The sequence below is a fragment of the Charadrius vociferus genome, unplaced genomic scaffold (assembly GCF_000708025.1).
Source record: "Charadrius vociferus isolate BGI_N301 unplaced genomic scaffold, ASM70802v2 scaffold174, whole genome shotgun sequence".
In the NCBI taxonomy this organism is placed as follows: domain Eukaryota; kingdom Metazoa; phylum Chordata; class Aves; order Charadriiformes; family Charadriidae; genus Charadrius; species Charadrius vociferus.
In genome coordinates this window covers 2,844,776-2,862,291 of record NW_009648441.1, presented here as the reverse complement: position 1 = coordinate 2,862,291, position 17,516 = coordinate 2,844,776, and the positions used below count along the sequence as shown (strand labels likewise).

General features: G+C 39.4%; 1 protein-coding gene across 1 annotated transcript in view; it reads left to right on the top strand.

Moving 5' to 3' along the window:
- The window catches only part of FHOD3 (formin homology 2 domain containing 3), a 363,610-nt gene that overhangs the window by 13,588 nt on the left and 332,506 nt on the right, over positions 1 to 17,516 (top strand). The window contains exon 2 of the mRNA XM_009885444.1: positions 4,928 to 4,992. The gene's annotated coding sequence lies outside the window, so the exon portion shown is untranslated. The remainder of the gene's footprint in view (positions 1 to 4,927; positions 4,993 to 17,516) is intronic.

Below are 17,516 nucleotides of genomic sequence, written 5' to 3'. Positions count from 1 at the left end.
CAGGAAAGAAAGAAAAATTGAAATAGAAAACGTATGCTAATTGCTGCATTCTCTTATCATACAAAAATGAACTTTTGACACAGAAGTGACTGTGGTCTTCCGTGCTAATAATGACAATGAATCGTAATTGGATATTTATATGAAACCCTATTTTTGATACTAGTGTAGATCTGAGGAAGAGGGATGTCTGTGTCCTAATAAAATAGGCTCCTTGAAAAATTCCTTTCAAAGTTTCCTTGAAACATTAAGAGGAAAACTGGGGGGAAATAGGGGTGTGATTTTTTTTTTTTGGGGGGGTGGTGGTGGTGTGATTTTTATATTTTTTTCCTTGCTTTGGAATTGCTAGGCTCAGGCATAGGCTTAACTTTGGAACAAATAACTATTTAAGACCGCTAATGGAGGTACTATTTTCAAAATTTCATGTAAATTAAGTCTTGAAAATGTAAAATTCAATGAAACTATTTTTAATGTAGTAATTTGTAACTCAGCTGTTGGCATGTGTTTATTTACATTAACTTATTAGAAAAGTTGAATATAGAAAACATTCTGGATCTTGGTAACTCCATAACTGGAAGTTTATCTAGTAGCTGTAATAATTCTGATATCAACAACCTTTTCTGGTTTTAATACAGATGCTCTGTCTGTCCCACGGCACATCTTCTCTATCAGGTCAAACTTGCCCACAGGCATGGTTTTTAATGGTATTTGAGTTCATGAAGCTATGAAATCATGGATGGATTTAAAGTTACCCTTTTTTTTTTTGGCATTTATTATTGTAAGATGGTTGCCACTAAATTGGTGTGTAATCATGGATGTAACACTTCTCAGAGGTGATCTTCCTCTTTCAAAAACATTATTCATGCTGCATGATAGTCAAAAGCATTCAGCAGGGAATTGCATAATTTTTGGTGTTTACATGTTACTAGTCTTATTGTAATTAGTTTCTGTGTGGGAAATCTAGTATGTCTAAACCCCATTAAGTGTCTCTCTAGTGAGTTTTCATCTTTGTAATTTCTGGGGTTTGAATCCTATTGATTTTGGTAGACTGGAAAAGTTGGCCATGTGACCAATGAGAGAAAATAATAAAAATTAATGTTTACGCATGCGAGAATTTTCTATGTTACGAGGCATAGAGTTGGGATGATAGTGTAGAAGAGAGCTTGCTCAAAATTTTGATCTAAATTTTCAAGGCTCTTTGTGGGAATGTGAGGTAGAGAGGGAGGTAGCACCACTGTTGAAGCCTGGAGAACTACCAGAAAAAAGATATTACTTATATTGAGGAACATCATGCATTAGATTTTTAGAGAAGAGGGAAAAACTGTATTAAATTGCGATGAGCCTGAATCTCAGGAAGGCTTATAATGGTGCTGATTTCTCCGGTCTTGTGTTCCTTTACTCTCTCTCTGATGACTGAGGGGTACTTGCTGTCCAGTTCTTCCAGCAGACTAATACAGACCTGTAGATTGCCGCAGAGAGCTGGTTAAGTCAGCATACACTGCACACTCCAGACTGCTGAAGCACTAGAGAATACCATGATGATAATTCCCATTATATGTTATTTTAAGACATTAGCAATTTCTTTTAGTTGATTGATTTATTTTTTTTTATTTTTTTTTTTCCTCAGGGGGGTAGTAATAATATGGCTGATTATGTAGGCTTCCTTTTCCTTTGCTAACTTGAGCAAAACTGATCTGGGTTATCCCTTTACAATTATTGTTCTGAGCTAAAAAACAAACTCTACTCAATTTTTCCATTTTCTGATTTTGTCATCTTGGAGGATTTGTGTATGTCAAGAGTTACCAGAGTTCAAAAGTCTGGTTGATTAGCACCCTGAAACTTACGAGGTAAAAGAAAGCCAATTAGAAGGTTGGAATAGGTTGATAAACTGCATGTTGGACCTTTGATGTTTGAGGAGCTCAGTTTTGGATCCCGTAGGGGTTAAAATGGTCTTTCATCCAGCTAGTGGGAGTTTTGGGAACCTGTAGGAACAGTGTGCTTTCTGTGTAGCACTTCTAGCTTCTGCTGTACGTATAATTACTTGGGCTGCTGCCCTTTAGTTTTGAGTGACTTTGCTGGTGTTTCTGGTGATTTTTCATTTGGTGCTGTGAAGAAGTTTGTCTGAAATCCAATTTGTTTGCTTGTTTTGAGTAGTGGTTGAAGGGTTTTTCTTCTTTATTTTTTTGTTTCTTTTTAAATGTGTCTCTTAGGTAAACTGGTTCCTCTGTTCTTTTCTTTACTAAATGTTTAGGCATCAATAATAAAATGAATTATGGCAGTGAAGGTACTATACACTTACCTGTATTTGAAATAAGTAATTTTTGTCATTTAATGAATAGTCAATGAGTAGTTCTGTCAAAGTCAGTAGACTTAAGCATTTGGGGTTGGGTATAGAAGGAGAAATTGAATTGTGCAGCTGTCTTGTGGCCTTAATGTGAGATGTTGCCTTTGAGGAGGGGTGCTTTAGATTTCCAACAGCTTTGGATCCTTGAGATCAGACGAAACAAGTTAGCTGTTCTGTTGATTGCACAGCACATTAATTTGCGCTTTCCGTGTCTGGTAACTGGAAGGGTACAACTGCAGCTTGGCAGTTGCAGACAGTTTCATGGAAGAGAACATCTAACCCAAAGAATTTAGCAAAGTTATTTCTCATTTCCAGAGGTTTCAGTGACATGAGGAATGAGGAGCATATATGAAGGGTCACAACACCTCCTTGTAATTTTTGCCTCTGTTGTACACCCTTGTAGATGAGACTGCCCTGGGTGAGGCTTGCCAGACAAGTCCATCAAGGAAGGGAGGCCAGGAAGGAGCAGTTTTCTGTACTGGGTCAGGTGTTGGGGAGCACAGAGGGTATAGTGAAGGGCAAGGTTGGCAGGGTAAGATTGGTTTGACAAAATTGCTCAAGAGTCCTGGGTGCTCATGCCCTTGCCCTCCCAAAAGAAAAACAATGAATCAAGCAAAGCAGGTGGGGAAAAAAGCTGAAAAAAATAACCTAAAAGCCTATGAAATAGGTTTCTTGACATGAGCAATGGCAGCCTAGTTAGTGACTTACTGGATTCTTGGTGGAGCATCTTTCCAAGTTGCCTGTAATTCAAAGTACTCCAGGCTTGATCGTTTTCCTAGTCTTCACTTTTTGGTAGCAACCCCACCTCCCTGAGACCTCTTCTTCCATAGTACTCTGGTCCTCATTTTCATTTTTCTTCTCCCTTCCTGGACTAAGCAGATGAACCTCAAACTACAGAGGTTCCAAGTGCTCCCACAGAAAACACCTTAAGAGCAGGTACTATGTAATGATATATAAGATTTTGTTGTTGTTGTTTTTCTATGGAATGCAGCAGCATTAAGGGAAGGTTCATGCTTTTCCTGCTTTATCATAATGCTGTTTAAGCAGACCCTTCAAAGAGCAATTTCATTTAAACTTTGATTATTTTTTTCAATTTTTTTAAAATTTTTAACCTATAGAGAAAGGTTGCCATTCTGAAACTGAGTCCTTTATTACCAGGTACATAGTTCCACATTAACCAGTTTTTTCAGGTGCTTAATTTGGGGTTTCTTTCCAATATTCTTCTGGGAGTGATGTTTTTCTGAAAGTATTTTACTGCTTCACTGACCTGTGTTCCACTGCAAATTTTTTGGGAGATGGTATAAAACATGTTCTTTTCATGTTGAAATTAATGAAAAATATTTTTGTTCCTCAAAACAACTGTAGGCAAGAATATAGCAAAGTAGGGAAGAAGCTTTGTTGTTGTCTGGAAAACAGCGGGTTTGTTCTGATGAAGTGGGAAATTCTGCTGGGTCTGTGTGCAAAAGGGTTGGCCCTGAAATCTGTCAGCAGAGTCATGATGCATATAACTGAGAAAGGTGGTGCTGGTTTTTAATTTGCATATATAAGTGGTTCTAGGGTTTGCATGACACAAACTTAGCTGTATTTGAATGTGTTCTAAAACCAGTTTCGCTTCTGTGTTTTCCAATGAGACAGTAACAGAAGAGTTGAGTTTGGAAGGGACCTCTGGAGGTCACTTGGTCCGCCTGCCCTGCTCAAGCAGGGCTGCCTAGAGCTGGTCGTTCAGGAATTGAATCTTGAGTTTCAGAGACAAGAGAGGGACTATGCCACTGTACAAATGGAAAAGATATCTGACTCTTTTTGCTTTCCTCGCTTCCATCAAGTGAGCAGGTTTGGGTGCAGAGGCAAGGTGTTGGCCATGTCCTGATGCCAGTTTGTGGGTGGAGTGCCTAGAAATCAAGAACGGTGCTCTTGTCCAGATTGAAAAGATACATCTAATACTAATTTGAAAAACAAATGAGAAATACAGCAGCTAATTAAAATACAGTCATTCTATTTAAGACCAGGATGAAACTGAGACAGTGCCAGAGTGAAGGAGGGCTCAATTTTGCCTCATTGCACGAAAACCAGATCTTTCTTTGTGCTTTCAAGACCCATAACTGTACATGAGCAAACTTGTGAAAGTGTAAGCAGCCTCTTGTTTGACCTTGCATTTTCTTTTCATGCTTTACTATGCCTAGCTTTAAAATATTTCTGTGAAAATTAAAGGGTGCAGTCATCACTTGGTACTTCACTAATACAGATTTCTGGAGAGTCATTGTGGTGGGTTGACCTTGGTCAGCTGCCCAGCCAACCACTCTCTCACTCCTTGTTCTCAACAGAAAGGAGGGAAAATAAGATGAAAAAACTCGTTGGTTGTGATGAAGACGGGGAGATCACTTACCAATTACTGTTGTAAGACTTGACTTGAGGAAAATTAATTTATTGCCAATTAAGTTAGAGTTGTATGATGAGAAACAAAGGCATAACTTGTAATACCTTCCTTCCCCCCATGTGTTTTTTCTAGGCTGAACTTCTCTCCTTCATTCCCAACTCCTCTATCTCCTCCCTACACTTTAATATATTTTTCTTCTTCTTTCTTTTTAGGAGGGGCAAGAAGCACAGTATAATTCTGAGGACCCAGCTGTCAGTGAGAGTCCATGCCTGCATTGGTAAGTGAAGTTCCATGTTCCTGAAAGAGAACAAATAAACAGAATCCATCTCTGAGAGGGAGATCTAGGGAGTATGAATCAGGCTTGCTGTGTTCCAAGTTAAATCAATTTATTCGCCATTATCCTTCTTTGTTGTTTGTTGCATGCTAAAATTAGGTTATATTAGTTACATTATCCTTGAAGTATGTTAGACAGCTCAGGGAAGTACAGGATTTGACAGCGAAGTGTAATGATTTGGGATGTTTTGGAGAATCTTGGATTATCTGTCTTGCCACAGCCTTTGTGTGTGCCTGAAGAAGACTGTGTTCTGAACTGGGAAGGGGATCTGAAGAATTGTTGGCTGACAGCTAACTACTGCCTTTTAATAGCATGTAATGTTTATTGCTTCACATCTTGCAGATCTTGGCCACGTATTCGTCATTATCACAGTGTCAGTGTCTTAAAAACCCTGGTTAAAACAATGCTGTCACAAGGAGAAGGCTAATGAAAGTCATAATGTGTGTGTCATAAGAGCTTGAAGGTTGCATAAACAGAGGCTGATGTGCTGTAGTAGCGTTAATATGTTCTCCAGCATTCTGCAGAGCAGCGTGTTTCACTGAGTGTTAGTAAAGCTAATGCTTGTGTTCTGGTGATATTATGATAGATGTTATGGGTGATTGGTTTGGGGGGGAAAAAAAAAAGGCAAATTAATCCTATATGTGTGTGCCACAGTTGCCTGTTTTGTTTTCAACTTCTCCATAGTGGATTCAACACCCTAATAAGTTTAGCTTGTAGTTGGTCTTGTTTCAAGAGATCATAGCTGAAGCATTGGAATATAGATACTTTTCTTAAAGGAGGAGGAGAAAGACTAAGTTTTGTATTATTTCCACAGTGCTACTGGTGTTGTAGGATTCAGACTTTAAATACAACTAAACCTTTTTCCCCTGCCCCCAGGACGTGTTATGAAACAGCCTTTCTGGGAATTTGAACTGAGCATAAGCAACCTACAGAATTCCTTGAATACCTCCCATTGAGAGCGATCTCTAGACTGCCTCACACAGGAACAGATTTTCTACTACCGTTGGCTTGAGAAAGTACAGTAAAGCAAGCCTACGTGTTAAGTATTAGAGGAGAAACAGAGATGCTGCAAAGTCTGGGCTGATTTTATAAATGTGAATGAAATTAAGAACAGCTTGGAAAAGCTTGTTCTTGTTAGGTCTGGGAATATCTTTGGCAAAACAGACCAGTGCAGCAAGACAAGATTTCATATGTTTCCTGGATTGAGGTTTTATAAAAACAATTTTCATGTAAAAAATTTTGTCCGGAGTGCAGCCATCGAGGAATTGGAGCGCACCAAATTCTGAGCTTCCATGTGTGGTTGCTTTGTTGTTATCTGTTTGCATTCAAGCTTGCTGTGGGCAATTAGGCATATTACTGCGCACGTATTTTAATTGTTCCTGTATGAAAGTGCGCATGACGGTGCTGTTACTCTCTGGCAGCGGTGATGCATTCAGCAGTGAGTACAGTGGAAGCCAGGTTGCAAAACTTGAGTCCAGATTTCAAACTCCTAGAGCAGAGGTGTGTTTGGATATGGGCTTTTGTTCGTTACAGGCAGAAAAGCCAAACACAAGATCTGGTTCTAATTTCCAAACCCCCTGCTGAAGTTTAGACTTTTTAGGATGAGTTTTTGTTTCAGCCCATGGCTTGATGTAATGTAGTTTCTTTTCTCTTCTTTTGTATTTCTACATGTCAGATGTGTCTTATTTTTTGGTACGACGTGGTTTGAAAGAGTCAGGGACTCTTGCAGTTCTTGGTACTGGGCTCATGTGGTGGCCTGTGCCTGGCAGCTAAACTTGTCACAGAATAGAAGGGTTGCTTCGCTGGCACAGTGGGTATTTTCCTTCATCTTGCATGTACTTTTGCATCAGCTGCCTGTTAATGTCTTTTTTGAAATATAAGCATTAGGTTTTGAGGTTAAAAGATGTGTTACATATTTGGAGCAGAAGCCAGGAGCTAGAGCAATGTGAGATGGTGTTACGTGGAATGAAAACGTCTTGCTTTGGCTATTTTCTTTCAGACTTCACAATATACTTGGAAAGCATTGTGGTTAGCAATGTTACTGACTCTGCAAAGTCCCTCATAGGTACCCAGGACTGCTTTATGAGAAGATGTGGTTTGTTCTGTAGTGCCCTTGCCGCAGAGCCTCCCATCATCCTTGCACTCAAGGTTTTTACTTTGCTCTGAAGAGCTGAGAGGTGTAAAGAAAAAGCTTTCCTGACATAAACTCTCCCATTTGGAAGTTGGACCATTGTTTTTTTGTTTTTTTTTTAACATGTTGTACTTTTAAATTGTGGTTGTGTTCAGATGTCCACATAAAGTTTTCCATCATTAGTGACTTCAAATCTCCAGGGAATTCATTGGGTTTTAGTGTCAGAGGATGTATTGACTACAGGCCAATATTTTATGAGACTTGGGAAGCTTTAGCAAGTCCCATGTCAAGTAAGGTGGGTTTTTTTGGTTTTAAGCAGGGGAGGAAAGGAATAAAGCTTAATAACTTGAGTGCGGAAGTTGTTAGTGAGTGGTATTTTCTGCATACCAGTCACTCTTAAGTATCTCACTCAATTTAATGCATTAATACTTTCTTTTTTTTCCTCTCAATCCGAGTTCCTGTCTTATGTTTACACTAAGGACTTTCAGCACAGAGGAACAAATTTTCTTTTAAATATTCTTGACTACTTTTCACGTTTTTTATTTGATCCTAATTAAATTGTCAGGACTAATTAAAAAGTAATTTCAAAAATAAAATTTAAGTGGTTTTAATACAAACTGGAATATTTACAATGGATATTTTTATATCAAGACTATTGCTGAAGCCAGTTTTGTTCATAGAACATAACTAATTGAAACTTATAGATGTACTTTTGTACTTGTTGATGTTAAAATACCTTAGTGGAGGAAGATCAAGCATTAAATCACATAGTGTCAATTGCTTTTTTCCCCCTACCATCTGACAAATTTGACCTTTTATTCAAATTAGATTTATTGTGAGTTAATACCCTGTGGGAAAAGTCTTTCTGGTATTTTTGGCAGCCGTATGCCTTTCCTTGTTTGTATATAATTGTGTCTTAATGTAATTTTAATTTGTATATATTTAACATTTACAGGGCTCAGCTGAAGCCTTGATAAAGTCCAGTGTAAATGAGGATGTAGCTTTACAGGGTGAACACCAACAGTGCCAAAAACTTTAGCCCCTGAAACTAAATGGAAGGCTTTAGTCAAAGCAACTCTTTGACAGTGAAGCTTTAAAGATCTTTAAAAGCTCCTCTCTTTCCTGGAGAGTGACTTGGTTTATTCATTATGTCTGTGCTTGGGACAGCTCTGTTTATTGCTGCTGCTTCATCTTCTGTTCCTTGCCTCTTGGTAGTTTTCCCTCAAAATCTGAGGTGGTCTCTCAGAGAAAAGGCACAATTTACTCTTATGTATCTGGACACAGGATCTAGCCCAAGAGAGTCCCACGTCCCCTTTTAAAACACATGTGCCTGTGATGGGGAGTCAGGAGTGTTGCTCTCAACACTGAGAATGAAGTTTGGACGGGCACCCATGACAATGACCTAGAACTATTCTGCCAAAAGAAGTTTGACATGAGCTTCAGGTGTTAATACAATGTAATACAAGAAGAATGCAAATAACAAAGGTTGATGTAATTCTGAATACACGTATTGCGCTGGGATTGCTCAGAGTACTGTAGCTTGGAAGGTCAGCAAAAGCTGCAAGGTGTATTTTAAATTTGACTTCTCCTTTGTGTCAGTTTATTATTTAAAAAAATACCCTTCTCCCCAGTTGGTTATTTAAAATGTTTTTGCATTATAAAATTATGGTTATAGCTCCTTCCTGTATTTATGCAGTTTCTTTTATCTGTCTATAGATTAAAACCCATTTGCATAGATATTTGTGTGTGTTGAGTTTCATAGCTCAATCCAGCAAGGTCCCTAAACAGTGTGCAAGTATATTATTGCAAGAGTCTTGCTAAAAGGGTAATATAGCTTTGTTATCAGTCATTATAACAATTTTTATAATCTTTCTATTGGCTGTTGCACGTGGGCAGTTGCAGACTTACCAGAGCAAGGTGCTGAAGTGATCTACAGCGTGCCTGCTCTTCCCCATCCTTCCGTGGGTGCTCAGCAGTGGATTATTCCCAAGGATGGGACACAATCGCTGCTGTGCCGCACGGCGGCTGTTTCTAGCTCCTGTTATGAGGGCATCTGCTTTAACCGGCAGTATTAGCACCAATAACCCAGCCTTTCCACGCAGCTCTTTGGATTGGCTTTTTGACATCCTCTCTCTCTTGATATCTTTTATGAAATGTAGCCATAAATATCTTCTTGAGCTCCTTTTGTTCTGGGATACCTGAGGGAAGCTGTAAGCTAGTTGTAACTAGGAGGCTAGTAGAAGCCAGCTGGTTTTATTTGTCCTGTAATGGCTGAAGTATGCAGCTAGTCCTTTTTTCCATCTACGGTTTTCCCTTCTGTTATCCATTATGTGGACTTGTTGCATGTATTACAGCAGCTATGATTAGGTTCTGCAACTATTTATGCATCTATTGAACCTTCTGGTAGGACCTGTCCATCCAGGTGCTTGAGATGCAAGTTCCTCCCCAGTGGAACGACAATGGTGTCACGAAAACGAAGTCATGTCTCCAGTCTATAACTGTATCTGGCGTTTTGTGGCAGAGAAGTTAAGATACATGGACAAAAGTGGGGAAAAAAACGTGGTTTGTCCTCTTACGGGTATTGTGTTGAAGTGTCGAAAAGCCAGTGTCATTCTGGTTAAGGACACGTGTGAAACTGCCCTCAGAGCATGAAACCCAACACAGAGTTAAGCTTGTGCCTACAACCTGTGTTATTGGTACTGTCTCGCTTGAGAAGCCTCCCCCAACAAATATCGTATCGAATTGTATCTCTCTGGCATATGTGTGTTTGTAGTGTGCTGAGTGTCAGAATAGAATTCTCATAGCCATGGACACTGTGCTGTGCAGCTCCTCTAGTTCATAATTGCAAACTTTCTGATTTAACAAGGGCATGTAGTGATAGGACAAGGGGTAATGGCTTCAAGCAGGAAGAAGGTAGATTTAGATTCGATATTAGGAAGAAATTCTTTACTGTGAGGCTGGTGAGACACTGGAACAGGTTGCCCAGAGAAGTTGTGGCAGCCCCATCCCTGGAGGTGTTCAAGGCCAGGTTGGATGGGGCTTTGAGCACCCTGATCTAGTGGGAGGTGTCCCTGTCCATGGCAGGGGGCTTGGAACTAGATGATCTTCAAGGTTCCTTCCAACCTAAACCACCACTCTATGATTCTATTTTATTTTTTTTTAAGAGAATGGCTTATTGAATTTAAAATAAAAAAAACTTTCTTTTGGTAAGGGAGTTTCTGAATACACTAAAAGAATTGAAAAAGCTTTCCTAAAGGAAGCTGGATTGTGGCACAATGAGCTCTTCATTTGGTCAAGTAGTGATTGATATATTCCAATGAAAGTCTCAAAAAAGAGAGGTACTTTGGGTTGTTTGAAGGGCATTTTACATTTTTCTGTTCAGTGTTAGGCCTTCCTAATAGAAAACATTTTTGGTTTGGGAGAGGGAACATGTGGAGAGCATTAGCAGTTCAGCAAAACGTGCAATGGATTCGGATTTAATTTAAAGGGAACAAAAGAGGTGCCTTGAGAATTTGTCGGAAGTGCTGTGGTTTTGCCTTCTTTGCACTGCTGGTAAAGGAGAGAAAGAGGTGAGTTGAAATTGCTTTATTGAGTATCTTCTTAGCATAATTGGGACAGAAGAGACGGTGATTAATGGATTTAATGGTGCTGCACAGGGATCCTGCACGCGTTATGGATTTGTAATTATGATATGCTTCTTATGACTCTTGCTGTAACTTAGTGAAAGTCCTGGCTTAAATGAAGATAATAAACAACATGTTTATTAGATGTAAACTGACATCACACAAATTGAAAAAATGTGAAAAGGAATGCCAGAGCTTGGGGGGATTTTTTTTTTAAGGGTTAGGCTTTTTTTAATAGAATAACTTGAGTTCTAGTTAAGATGGTGCACACAGTACTGGGGCCTGCTTCCAGATGTGATTGGAGATACCTGGTTCAGCTCTCTTTCAATTTGAGTGAAACATGAAATAGCTGCAAAGGCTGTGATAAAAATACCTTTTTCAGCTTTTTAGGATTATTTAAATTTTATTTCCTGAGAATGTGGAACACAGATGCTCTAAGTAAAATTCCCTGGTTCCCAGATCAGATTGCTTTGTGAAAATCTATCCGTATAAATAACTTGTGGTTTTGCTCTAAAAATGTACACCTCTTTAAACTGAAATGTTAGACTTCTGTTGTACTCCTCCTCGTGCATGCTTTTAGTCAGCCTCCTTTGTGGGGATGAGCCACGGTACTTCCCCATAACCTGTGATTTGCCTTCCATGATCTCACTGAGAAACCTCTGGGCCAGTCCCATAAGATTTAAGAAGGTGTTTGAGACAAAGCAGGGAAATTTCTGAGATTTGTCTGTGTGTATTTCATTTAAATTATAATCCTTAAAATAGGCTTTGCAGCAAGAAGAACCACGAAGCTGTAGGGCAGATAAAGCCTCCGTTAGCAGTGGGTTGTTGCTTTTAAAGCAGTGGATTCCTGCTTTAAAGGGGCTTGCTCCAGGTTTGAAAGGACTGCCATGGAGTGTGCTAGTGGGATGCTTTTCTTGTCTTGGGAAGCTTTGTGCTAAAATGTGCAAGCTTATGTGACTCGACTCACATGGGGCTGTACTGCAGAAATGAAGTGAAATGGCTTTGAATTGGGATATCCTCTTTCTGACTTTTTTTTTTTTCCTGGCAACTTAGATTCTGTAATAATTGCCTTTTCTTACAATATGTAAAAAAATTGCAAGGGAGAAGGTGTCTACTTTTGACTCTTAAAACATAGTGAGATTTAAAACAAATCTTGTTTCTGAACAAACAAACAAAAATCCACAGTCATCTTCAGTGGGTACCTTAAAAGAAATCGTCTCCTCATAAACCCAGGAAGGAAAATAAGTGGTACGATACTTTGTTTCCCACCCCCCAACAAAAGCCCATTTTGACTTATTTCAGTTATTTTTTAAAATGAATTATAGAGTATCATATTACTAATATGTGGATTTTCTTTTTAAGTGGATGGTTTTTTATTCAGTCTAACCATATGCCTTTTTGAAGATTAAAAATTCTAACAAAATACACTAATGTTTTTATTCTTTACATATTGCCATCTACCCAGTGCTTTGAAAGGACTGAACATTGGCTAATTAAATTTCACAAAAAAGGAGGATTAAGTTAATTAGCAAATTAACTTGAAATTAGTGGAGTATATGGCTATTGTAGTTTCTAAAAGTTCATGTCTAAAATAGTCACATTGCTATTGTTAGGACTAGTTTTACCACCTTTTTGTAATATAAAGAGGAACAGACGTAAATTTAACCTCTGAGATGAGTGAGAAGGATTTTGTAACATTTTGAACTGTTTATAACTGTTAATTAATGGGCCCCAAAAATGGATCCCTCTGGAAATAGCTGGTGACAACAGTAGCATCTACTCTGAGGTCTTTTTGGTTTTTTGTTTTGTTTTTGTTTGGTGTTGTGCCTTTTTTTAATAAAGGCAACCAAATAATCAATTATTTTGATAGATGATTTAGGCATTTTTGAATGAGTTCCATGTTCTTTGATTAGATTTTGAGAAATACTTGCCCAATAATAAATGAGCGCAGCCTAGGAATTGTCTCTAGATGTTCCGTTGCAATTCTAGAGCCGATGTTGCCAAGGGCTGCTCCTGCGTAACCTGTAGAAGCTCTTTGTGGTTAAATGTTTCTAGAAGTCTGTGTGTGTGTGTGTGTGTGTGTGCAGCTGCCGGGGAGCGGTTGGCATTTGGAGAAGAACCACACCAATTTCAGAGCTGCAAAATGCCGTGCTCCAAGGCAATGTAATTGGCTTGTTCCACGTAACTCGGGTTTTACAGGTCCACATTGAGGTGTGAAGCTGCCCTTCAGCATCGCTTGTCCTTGATGCGGCCTTTCTCTCACCTCGGGAGTTGCCCTGGGCATCAGTCTGTCCAAATCACAGCTTGTGACTCTCGGGTAACCTGACTGGGACTGGTGCAGCTGGCTGATGCCCTGAGCACTGTGGGAGAAGAGGGGTGGCTGTAGCCATCCTATGAAGGTGGGAATCTACAAAAATCATGAATGTGACAAACTTGCATTTACATCTTCTTAACTGTCTCCACATTTTAAAGGGGGTATCTTAAATTTCATTAAATGTAGGAGTTCATGCAGTTTCCTTAAAAGGAAAATAAAACAAGTTTCTTGCAGCCTCTTGCATCAGTAGCTGTCACTAGTTTTCATGTAGTTTCCCTTTTTAGCTGTTTCTACTTCTAGTTACTTTATAGATCTCATATTGACAGGCAAAGCAGTTCTTGACTTTTAGCCTGTGTTCAGACAGTTCAATTCATTTTCCTGTAGACAGAAGCGTAGCACGTTCAAGCCCTTAACTGGGAAAAAAAGGTTAAGTTCATATTAAATATCTTCTAATAAATTAGCATTATGCTCAGAAGAAAAAAAGTTATTTGTTTCCTGTCTCCATCTAAATTTTTCATCTATATGGAAGATGTAAACCAAACAAATGAATTTGATTCAGATTAGTTTTCTTGAAATCATGCACCACTGAAGCCTGTTTTATTTTTTACCCTGAAAAACTTCCTGGAGGTGTATCAATAAAACAAAATTAAGCACTTAAGCTATGGAAGAGAAATTAGGACCTGCTACTTAAAAGCTGTGGGTTTTGGAATAGAAAATGTTGGTGTTTCTTTGAGATGTCATTCTCGGCAGTAAGGAAGGTGGAGGGATACTGATTTTACTCAAGTGGAGTTAGGGGTAAATACAGTTCCTACCCTCCCTGAGATGTTCTAAGGTGCTTGGACAAAATTGGCTTTGATATACCAACAGTCTCTAAGCATATATTCCAAAGACTGTACTAATATTAAATACACCGTTTCTGTCTAGCAGCTTTTGTGTTTAGAGATGTGACATTCTTTGTCTTGTTCAGCTGTAGATTTTAGCTCTGGATTTGCTGAAATTTAAGGAGCTGCATAATGATTCTGGAAGGGGCTGCAGTCTAAGTTGTGGATCTTGCCTTCCCCAAGTGTTTGGGTAAAGAAAGAACTGGATTAATGATGTTTAATTTTCTATAACATACTTGTAATAAGAGAGCAGAAACAGTGTTAGTTCATAAAGTAAGGAATTGTGCTACTGGGCAAAGGAGGAATCTCTTCAGTGTGAATCCATTACGTTCAGGACTTCCATTCGAAAGCATTACAAGAGGGTAGAGTTTTAGCATAGGGCAAACTTTGTATATCCTGTTCAGTACTAAGAAAATGCTACACAAACCCCTCTATGTGTCTAGAGAATGGGCTGATTTCTCTCCTGTGTTGTCCTCCCCCCCCCACCCTGTCAGTCAATTACCGAGGGAGCTGCTGTGCATTAAATTGGGAAGCATTTCCTGACTGTATTCTCTCCTGTATGGTGGGTTTTTCTCATTCGTTGCATGTCTGATTTCTGCTCCCTGATGGACAGTTTTGATCTGTTACTTGACTACCATGTACCACAGATGAATGTGTACTCTGGTATGCCTTATGATGATTTATTTCATATTAGCTTAAAAAGAGAATGTATGCCTGTCACTGAAATGCAAGGTCAGGAGATGCATGTTTGAACATTATCAGTCTGCTTATCTTTAAAAATGGTAAGCAAAATGTGCGAACTCATGGTCAATGATGCTTCAAATGGATGCCACTTGCTAACTTTTTGTGAGGTCACTGCAAGGCCAAGTATACGTGTATCATCTTTTCAGAGCAGGGCTATGTTGTTTCAGTCCTTGTACGTACTGAAAAGAGGGTTAAGTTTTGTTATCTCAAGATCTTGCAGTGGAAGGTGATATAAAATGTGGTTTTATAACAGTCGGCTGATTTTTCATCTGGTTTCTTAACTTTTTTTCACTCTGTTATGTAACATTAAATGTACTACCTCATAATTCAACAGTCAAGAAAAAGTTGATCTCCGAGTTTTCATCGTCACATTCAAATAATGTGTGCTGTTTGTTCCTTGCCTTCAGCTGTCCTATTCCTCTCTCATCCAGATTCGTTTCTTCTTTTACATGTGCAGCTGCTTTTATTTCTGTAGAAATTAAGATGATTTAATTTGTAAATTGGGTGCCTCTCAATATATTTGTTTCTTGAAAGAAATGCTCCAAAGCCTGAGGAGCTTTATTTAAAGAGGTGGCACGGTTCCCTGATGTAACATATGTTGTCTTCTGTAAGACGTTTAAAGGAGGTATCCACCAAATCCATCCAGTGTCAAGAAGAAAATGTGTACTATAGTGTAAAATATTGCTATGGTGCTTTCAGAAACATTTAGTTAAAATGCTCACCTTGGGATCAGAACATGCCATGATCAGATGTGGTTGTCAGTGATGGAGAAATTCCACCACTCATTATCATTATGGTTTTGTACTTGTACAAGCTTGATGAAGTTGAGGACACCATGGTGTCTCTGGGAAAGAGGGAGAGATACAGGAATTTTTGGGGGGCATTTTTTTGGCATTTAATTGGCAATATTATAAGCGTTAAAAAATATTATGTAGTGCAGAAGATTTCCTTTATTTCACAGCTTTTCATGTCTTCACATGTTACTCTAATCATGAGCTGCCCTTTTCTGTCTGGTTTTTTTATGTACAGCATCTGTATTTTAATAATGATAGCATCTCCTTTAATTCTTTTTTTTTTTTCTCTCGTTTAAGACTCAGGAAGGCACATAAAAAATTAGGCTCCAAGGAGATAAAGTTACAACCTCTTAATTTAAAATCCCAGCAGAAGTTACTGTGGCTGAGCAGCATGCTATTGTAAGTGGTAGGATGTCATAAGCCATGCCAATTCATATTTAGCAGTTTGAGATGAGTCTGGTATGCATGAAGTTATAGATCAGGTTTCTTTTAACCTTTCAGACATTAAATATTTAGCTCTGGTCTTACTATTAAAACATGAAGAGGAGTGTGTTGGTAAACTGTGTACTTTTTAAAACAAAAAACAAAAAAAACCCCGTTTCTGTGTGTTTATTTCTCCCTGGGGCTGTTGACAAGGATTACACTTCCCTTTCAAGGGCTAGTTATAACTTCAGAATGTCTAAAACTGATGTATCAAGTTAACTTGTTGATGTGCTGATGAGGAAAATATAAATGTTGGATGTGTTCCTTACTTTGGTAATCCTAAATTTAGGTTCACCGGCCATTTAAGAGCCTGTTCAGCGTCAAATGCCACTGGAGAGATTTGCTTACTGCTTGACTTTGTGTCAAACAGACAGCTGAGAGTGTGGAAGGCTTCTCAGCAGGTTGGGTGGGCATGGGAGGAGGCCTGGGTTTGATCTCACCCCTGCCCAAGGGCTGGGGTTTTCCTCAGCCCTTTTTGGTAGCAGAGCTTACTGTGCAGGCTGTGGGGGCTGGAAGAGCTGTTCCAGGCAGGGGAGGATGGTGATGATGCTGGCAAGACGGCAGCCAGCTGTCACTGCTTTTCTGCCTCTTGCTGCTTAGAGGAGCACGCATGAGTGGTTCCCTGTAACTGCACCAGAAGTGCATTGGGAGGCTTTCCTGCTTTTTTTTCTCTTGCTGTCAGGCTGAAAGGCTTGGTGTTGCACTGAGGAAAAACTTGCTGTAGAAAATGTGGGTGTGTTTGCATGAAAGGTCCAGCGTCATATGAAACAGTATCCTGAAAAACTTTGGTTAAGACCCTCAGAAAGCAGTTCTGCCATGTGTTGTTCACTTCAGTGTTTATTAATTCCCAATATATTAAAAATATATGAGATCCCAAAAGAGTGGGTGAGGAAATAAAATCCTTTTAATATCTTTGATGGAATAGCCAGGTACTACTGTAATACTGCCAGGGGTGGTGTCGCTGGGAACCGGGAGCCCCAGGGGTGCTCCCTAAAGCCCCAGGGGGCGAGTACATGCTGCACTTCTGTCCAAAGATTAGTACAAGTGATGAGTACACGCGCACCCGTGGTTACCCTGGGTAACACACTGAGGGCGGACTCTGATAGCAGTGACGGGGTCTCCTGGATTTTCATTCTGAAGTTAGTGATCTGTACATTACTGTCACCATCGTCTTCCTGTTTTATAGTGTGTATCTGTACTTCAGGCGTTGTCTGTGGTTTTCTCTTCTGTACGTTGCATGTTCCAGGCTCCTTAGTCAACATTGAGTCATTTAAATATCTTTACTAGGACTTTAGGGAGAGTTTTCCTAACCTAACAGCTACAAGGTTGAATCTTTTTGTTTTAAAGCCAGCAAAATGCATATGGTTTTGTACTGACTCAAGGACCTAGAGGACTGTCTGTGAGCTGGCAGTACCTGTTTGACTAGCTGCCTGTTACCTCAGGGTGCATTTCCAACTGGCCCCTGGGGATGCTCATCCGGGAGGCAGGAAGTGTGAG